This window comes from Epinephelus lanceolatus, chromosome 10, assembly GCF_041903045.1.
Source record: "Epinephelus lanceolatus isolate andai-2023 chromosome 10, ASM4190304v1, whole genome shotgun sequence".
Lineage (NCBI taxonomy): Eukaryota > Metazoa > Chordata > Actinopteri > Perciformes > Serranidae > Epinephelus > Epinephelus lanceolatus.
This window is the reverse complement of record NC_135743.1, coordinates 44,875,001-44,882,495: the sequence shown is the minus strand read 5'-3', so window position 1 is coordinate 44,882,495 and position 7,495 is coordinate 44,875,001. Positions and strand designations below refer to the sequence as shown.

General features: G+C 39.2%; 1 long non-coding RNA gene across 4 annotated transcripts; it reads left to right on the top strand.

The window, feature by feature from the left end:
* The first annotated feature begins 1,602 nt into the window (after window positions 1-1,602).
* On the top strand, window positions 1,603-6,587 carry LOC117264684 (uncharacterized). 4 transcript variants are annotated; one of them, XR_004502348.2, is made up of 4 exons: window positions 1,603-1,804; window positions 2,199-2,304; window positions 2,570-3,315; window positions 4,063-6,587. It is a non-coding gene; the product is annotated as an uncharacterized LOC117264684 (long non-coding RNA). The 4 variants fall into 4 exon arrangements; XR_004502349.2 differs by having other exon boundaries at window positions 1,605-1,804; window positions 2,570-2,870; window positions 3,250-6,587; XR_004502350.2 differs by having other exon boundaries at window positions 1,605-1,804; window positions 2,570-2,870; window positions 3,224-6,587.
* The last annotated feature ends 908 nt before the right edge of the window (window positions 6,588-7,495 follow it).

Sequence of the window (7,495 nt, the reverse complement as noted above, 5' to 3'; positions counted from 1 at the left end):
CGCTTCGATAATGGCACCAACTTCACTGGAGCAGAAAAGAAGCTAAAAAGAGCAATTGCACAGATGAATAATGGAACAATTGAGAAGGCTTTACTGCATGATAAGATCAAGTGGAGTTTCAACCCACCATCGGCTTCACATCATGGCGGTGCTTGGGAAGGCATGATCAGGCTGGTTAGAAAGGTGCTGGCATCAGTTCTACATCAACAGACCTTAACCGATGAAGCCTTAGTAACGGTCTTGTGTGAAGCAGAAGCGGTCTTGAATGACAGACCCATCACCAAGGTGTCTGAGGACCCAAATGACCTTGAACCTCTGACACCAAACCATCTTTTCACCCTGAAAAGGAAACCAATTCTCCCTCCAGGCATATTTGATCACAACGACCAGTATGCAAGACGAAGGTGGAAATAGGCACAATACATCTCAGATTTATTCTGGAAGAGATGGTATAAAGAATACCTTGCTGCCCTACAGGAAAGGCAAAATTGGAACAACACCCAACGTAATCTTACAGCAGGGGACATTGTTCTGATTGCAGATGCAACTGCTCCACGGAACTCCTGGTTAATTGGAAGGGTGATTAACACATTCCCTGACAAATCAGGCTTAGTTAGATCAGTTCAGGTGCAAACAAAAACAAACGTCATTGAAAGACCTGTAACAAAACTTTGTTTATTGGTAGAAAATGAAGCATAAAGAGTTGACATGCATTAAAAAAAAGCGAACAAAAAGGGGGTTTATTTTGTTGTTAAGGCGATGTATATATTGTTGAGAATGGTTTATTATGGCTCCATACCTTAATTGTTTTGTTGTAACTGTTGTGTTCCTGTACGGCCATAAACAATTAGGGGTCGGTTGTGTTGGAGCCATTTCGATCAGCAGCTGCTGGGTGGTGCTGTGACAATAATTTACCTGCTTATTTAAAGGCCACACTAATTGACACAGGTGTGTTGCATAATAGAGGTCTAATGTTTTTGACCGTGGCATGGACTGTGTGATGACAGTGCTCTTTTTGTTGAATTTTGTGAACTCCAAGCAGTAAAATAAATGGATTGACATATCTGCTCAAAAGCCATATGAGTGTGGACGGCTGATTTTGTGAATTTTGAAATATATTGGTGTTTTTTACAACGATGGAGGACGAGAGCACGCCAGCCACAGGAGGAGCCACGCGTCCTTTAACAGACAAACGGTGCGTCAACAGGATCATTAGATTAGTTATATACAAAGTATAAACAAACTGAGGAACATAAGGGTGACAATGCTGCTAGCATCATTCTATAGGACTATTTAAACAAATAGGCTACAACACAGACATCAATACAGTTACTTGGTTTTATGGACTTGCAATCACATCCAGGTCATAAATAATAACATAGTTGTACTTTTTAATCCCAGTTTTCATGAAGTGGATATTTGTCGAGGCTCACTGTTGCAAGACAGTAGCTATGTCCCAATTCAGGGTCTGCATCCTTCGAAGGACGCGGCCTACGCAGCCTCCGAAGGCTAGTCCTTTGGAGGTGCCTGCGAAGGAGTCGTCAACCGTTGTTAAATGGGACGGTCTCGCCTAGGGAGGATTTCCTGGTTGCCACGTCACCACGTCAGCACGTCATGATTCCTGTCGCCCAAGCTGGGGAAAAACACAACAGAAGGCAGCGACGAACGGACATACCGGCGATAAAATGGGGCTAGAGTTTGTCATTTTGTTTATTTAATTTACTTTTTGATTGAGGAAGAGGAGAGGCGGCTCCGGCGACACCGGCGGCTCGTTTATCTCCGGCTGGGAGAGAGCCGTGGCGAGGTGAACCTGTTATTTTAACCCACATTAATGTTCATATAGCTAGCATAGTTCGTGGTGATTAATATACCCGTTAATAAACGATACCGTTAAGTGACAAACGCTAGCTATATGTGGTTAATGTCATTTAACCATTACACTTGATACAGGGTTCATGCAGGTGCTTAAAATCTTTGAAATGGTGTAATTTTAATGCTGTATTTTTAAGGTCTGAAAAGTGCTTGAATTGGACCTAGTAAAACCATATTGAGAAGCCAAAGTGGATAGATGGACCGATATAGCATTATTTATCCAAGCTATAGCTTTAACTAGAATTGTCTTATTAACTAAAATTAAATAGCTGTTGTTGCTTTGATCATTTATGTACTCCTGTTCTTACCCTCCTTTCCCCATCCAGACCAGGCCCCTGTACTGCAGAATAAACCTGGCTGTTCCGGTGCTGCAAAACTTCTTTAATCATGGTGACACAAGGCAAGATTTCAGGCTGAGCAGAGTCCCTGGAGGTGCTGGTGGACACGTTTTACATCATTTTATATTTGTTCTCTGTAAATAGTGATTTCTGCTGATCTTTTGTAGTTGTACATGTTAAGAATGCCCACTTGTAAACTTGTAAATAGTTAGAAATGTTCAGAGCGTATCTTTGTAAATATTTGGTTATCAAAGAAAAAAATAAATTGTGTTGTCACTGAAAAGTAGTTCAAAAGTTTACTGTAGTTGTCAATAAGAAATGTAACTGATAATGTATAATCCCTCCTGTCGCTGGCCCAGGCTGCCTCTCCTCATCCTCCTCCTCATGCTGCTCACCCACTACAACACCTGGCCCTGGTGTGTCCTCAGGGATGGAGGCAACAGGACAGGAGGGGCAATGGAAGGCCTCTGTCCTAAACCCTCATCCATGAGGACAAACCAGGGCCAGGTGGCAGCAGTGGGCTTCCTGCCGACCCCCTGACCTGTCCCTGGATCTTTGCATTCCTAAGGGAGAGGAAATCAATCACAACAGCAGCAGTTTTCTGCAAAGTATTTATTAAAAAAGTCTTGAAAAAGAAGTGCATCATGGACTCAAAAAGAGGTATGTTTGAGGTGCTCTTTGGAATGGGATTCATGTAGTGATAAAGAAACAAACAAAAAACTCCAAGGCCTTGGATTTTTTTCTCCCAAAGCAGTTAAATGCCTTTATTCTTATGGCATGGTCATATAAACCTTAAAAACACAGTCCTTCGACACGTTTCAGCATCGAGCCTTCATCAGGAAGTTAAACAGATTCAAGGAATAAAGAATAAAGGCTCTGTAACTACTATGGGAGAGTGCCTTGGAGTTTTTTCTACATTTCTTTATCAAAGTATTAACTTGGGTAAAACAAATGTAGTTTCCATATCATTATCCAAACCTGCACATACTTTATTTATTTGTATTTTTTTTAAGTTGTCCCACTTTTTTCGCCTGTTGAGGCTCCACTCTTCCCTCCAGGACCATTTTATGAAGGATTGTTCTAAACGAGAGAAGCATGACAAAAGGTAAACACACATGATCACAAAAGGTGACATCAGGACAGATATAAAACTCCCACCCCACCTAAAAACAACCCTTTAGTAACGAGTTGTTTATTTGGATGTCACTTGATTATACTTTGAATAAGATAATGTTAATAAGCTAAGTCATGTAATGTTAGCCATTTAACGGTAGTGTTCTTTCTTTCCATGAATGTTTTGTTGACACCAAACAAGAAATTCGAGTTAGTAGTTGGATTTGCAGTGTGCATAACGGCTGACATTAAAGATTATATCCTAGTACCCACACTGCTATTGCAAACAGCAGGCATATTTATGATTTTGACACTGATAAAAGTCTGAAGGGGACTGAAATGTATGTGTAATGTTAACGTTACTGTTATGAACAGCGCAGTGCGAGATTATCATCTAGAACATGATAAAGAAATGTAGAAATTGTGAAAGAAAGGCAGTGTTATACTTCTTACAAGGTGTTAAATTTTTTCAGTATATCACCGGTGTTGAGGTCATGGCCACGTCTCCAACTTTTGGCTACTTGACTTTAGACAGCTAATATTACATTGTCTTCCAAGGACAAAAAGAAAGCATTTAAAAGACTGTCATCTATATTTTGAGGTGTTGCTCCCTGTTTTATTTTATCCTACAGATGTGACATAATAGGATTGTCAACAAAAAGAACTGATTTACCCTTTATCGTTAACTTTCTGTTTTTCATTACCTAAAGCATTTATTACACTCATTTTACTTTTATAGGCACAGTGTGGATCATTGGTGACAGCTATGTCCGGCGTGGTGCCCCGAGAGCTGCACTGGTGTGTCAGTAATTTCACCTTATCAGGAAGAGTATGGGGTGCCGTTTGTAAAGTGTCTCACTCTGAAAATAACATCAGCATTTTGCCACATTTAGCTCCAAACAATGTTTAAAAAAGTGTTGTGAATTTTTTTAACGTCACCTTTTACCACATTTACAGCAATATTTGTTAACTTAGAAATATATTAAATAGTTAAATCTAAATATTAAATGTGGCACCTAAATGTTAAATGTTAAATCTAAATATTAAATCTAAATCTAAATGCTAAATCTAAATCTAAATGTGAGGAAGTAGTCGCAGACCAGCTGTGTGATTTTCTCCATGATAATAATTTATTTGAGGAATTTCAGTCAGGATTTAGAGTGCATCATAGCACTGAGACAGCACTAGTTAAAATTACAAATGACCTTCTGATTGCTTCAGACAAAGGACTCGTCTCTGTACTTGTTTTATTAGATCTTAGTGCAGCGTTTGACACAACTGACCATCAAATTCTGCTACAGAGACTGGAACACTTAATTGGCCTAAAAGGTTCTGCACTAAGCTGGTTTAAATCTTATTTATCTGATCATTTTCAGTTTGTTGACGTTCATAATGAATCATCCTTACGTACTAAAGTTTGTTTTGGAGTTCCGCAAGGTTCTGTGCTCGGACCAGTACTCTATATATGCTTCCTTTAGGTAACATCATTAGAAATCACTCTGTAAATTTCCATTGTTATGCAAATGATACACAGTTGTATTTATCTATGAAGCCAGAAGAAAGTAATCAATTAACTAAATTCCATAATTGCCTTAAAGACGTAAAAACCTGGATGAGCACCAATTTCCTGATGTTAAATTCAGACAAAACTGAAGTTATTGTTCTTGGCCCCAAACAACTCAGAGACTCTTTATCTGATGACATAGTTTCTCTAGATGGCATTGCTCTGGCCTCTAGCACTACCGTAAGAAACCACGGAGTAACATTTGATCAAGATTTGTCTTTTAATTCTCATTTAAAACAAACTCACAGACTGCATTTTTTCATCTGCGTAATATTGCGAAAATTAGGCCTATCCTGACCCGAAAAGATGCAGAAAAATTGGTCCACGCTTTTGTTACCTCAAGGCTGGATTACTGTACTCTCTATTATCTGGTAGCTCTAGTAAGTCCTTAAAAACTCTCCAGCTAATTCAGAATGCAGCAGCACGTGTACTAACAGGAACTAAGAAACAAGATCATATTTCTCCTGTTTTAGCTTCTCTGCACTGGCTCCCTGTAAAATCCAGAACTGAATTTAAAATCCTACTGTTAACTTATAAAGCTCTAAATGGTCAAGCTCCGTCATATCTTAGAGAGCTCATAGTGCCTTATTATCCCACCAGAACACTGCGCTCTGAGAATGCAGGGTTACTCGTGGTCCCTAAAGTCTCCAAAAGTAGATCAGGAGCCAGAGCCTTCAGCTATCAGGCTCCTCTCCTGTGGAATCATCTTCCTGTTGCGGTCCGGGAGGCAGACACCATCTCCACATTTAAGACTAGACTTAAGACTTTCCTCTTTGATAAAGCTTATAGTTAGGGCTGGCTCAGGCTTGCCTTGTACCAGCCCTTAGTTAGGCTGACTTAGGCCTAGTCTGCCGGGGGACCCCCCTATAATACACCGGGCACCTTCTCTCTCTCTCTCTCTCTCTCTCTCTCTCCTCGTCCTATTACTGCATCTTGCTAACTCAGTCATTCTGGATGTCACTAACTCGGCTTCTTTTCCAGAGCCTTTGTGCTCCACTGTCTCTCAGGTTAACTCGTATTGCAGCGGTGCCTGGATAGTGTGACGTGTGTGGTTGTGCTGCTGCCGTGGTCCTGCCAGATGCCCCCCTGCTGCTGCTGTTATCATTAGTCATACTTCTACTGTTATTATACACATATGATTATTGTCACACATATAATAATAATAATAATAATATTAATATATTATTATTAATTATATTATTACTTTCATTAATGTTGTTGTAAGCTACTGTCATTACCGTCTGTCCTGCATCTATCTCTGTCTTTGTCTCTCTCTCTCTCTCTCTGTCTCATTGTGTCATACGGTTTACTGTTAATTTATTATGTTGATCTGTTCTGTACGACATCTATTGCTCGTCTGTCCGTCCTGGAAGAGGGATCCTTCCTCAGTTGCTCTTCCTGAGGTTTCTACCGTTTTTTTTTTCCCCCGTTTTTTTTTGGGGAGTTTTTCCTTATCTGCTGTGAGGGTCCAAAGGACAGAGGGATGTCGTATGCTGTAAAGCCCTGTGAGGCAAATTGTGATTTGTGATATTGGGCTTTATAAATAAAATTGATTGATTGATTGATGTTAAATCTAAATATTAAATCTAAATCTAAATCTAAATGTTAAATCTAAATGCTAAATATAAATATAAATCTAAATGTTAAATCTAAATGCTAAATCTAAATGTTAAATGTTAAATCTAAATGTTCTGGGTGAAACCAAATATTTAGGTAATATGCAAATTCACGCTGCCTGTCACCGGAAGTACCAAAATAAAAGCTTGAGATGGTCAGACTGTGTTTATAGAATCAAATAACGAATTAAAACCAACTTATCGGGGGAAATGGACACTTGAACATACATTAGCGTGATAATAATTACCTAAAATAACAAGAAACATGTTTGGAGAAATTTTATTTGATGTGTACTTTGAGTTGTTAGTGTCCCTTCGGAGGGAATCACCCTGTTGTTTACAAATACTTCTGGGTCGAAAACCAGCAGAGTTTAGCTACATATATATATGAATATCTCACATTTTTCATGTCACTATATCACCGTTTAGAGAAATCTGGTGTTTGTAAAGTCTATAAACACAATGATTGAACAAACATTACTATCACGTTCTGAAATTAATAACATGGTTATCGTAGATTAGCGGGGCTAACCATAAGCTGTTAGCCCCGTTAGCGGTGTCTGTAATGACTCATTAACTCTAAATGGTCCGTGAAATTTTTTTTTTTTTTTTCCAGCGGATGTCTTAGTTACAACATGATTGAGCTAACTGGAGTAGTTTCATGTCGTATCCGACAACGGGAGGCTTTTAACAGATGACGTCCTGATGTTAGCTTTGCTGCGGCCACTGATACTTTTTAGACATTGTGATTTCCCAAAACTGAATAAATACCACACATTGCAACACAAAACTGCTTTGCTAGCTCAATCATGTTGTAACTAAGACATCCGCTGGAAAACATATTTTTTTTCACGGCCCGTTTAAGAGTTAATGAGTCATTAACGTTACAGACACCGCTAATGGGGCTAAGAGCTAATGGTTGTTAGCTTAGCTTAGGTTGTTAGTCCCTCCAAAGGGACACTAACAACTCAAAGTACACGTCAAATAAAATT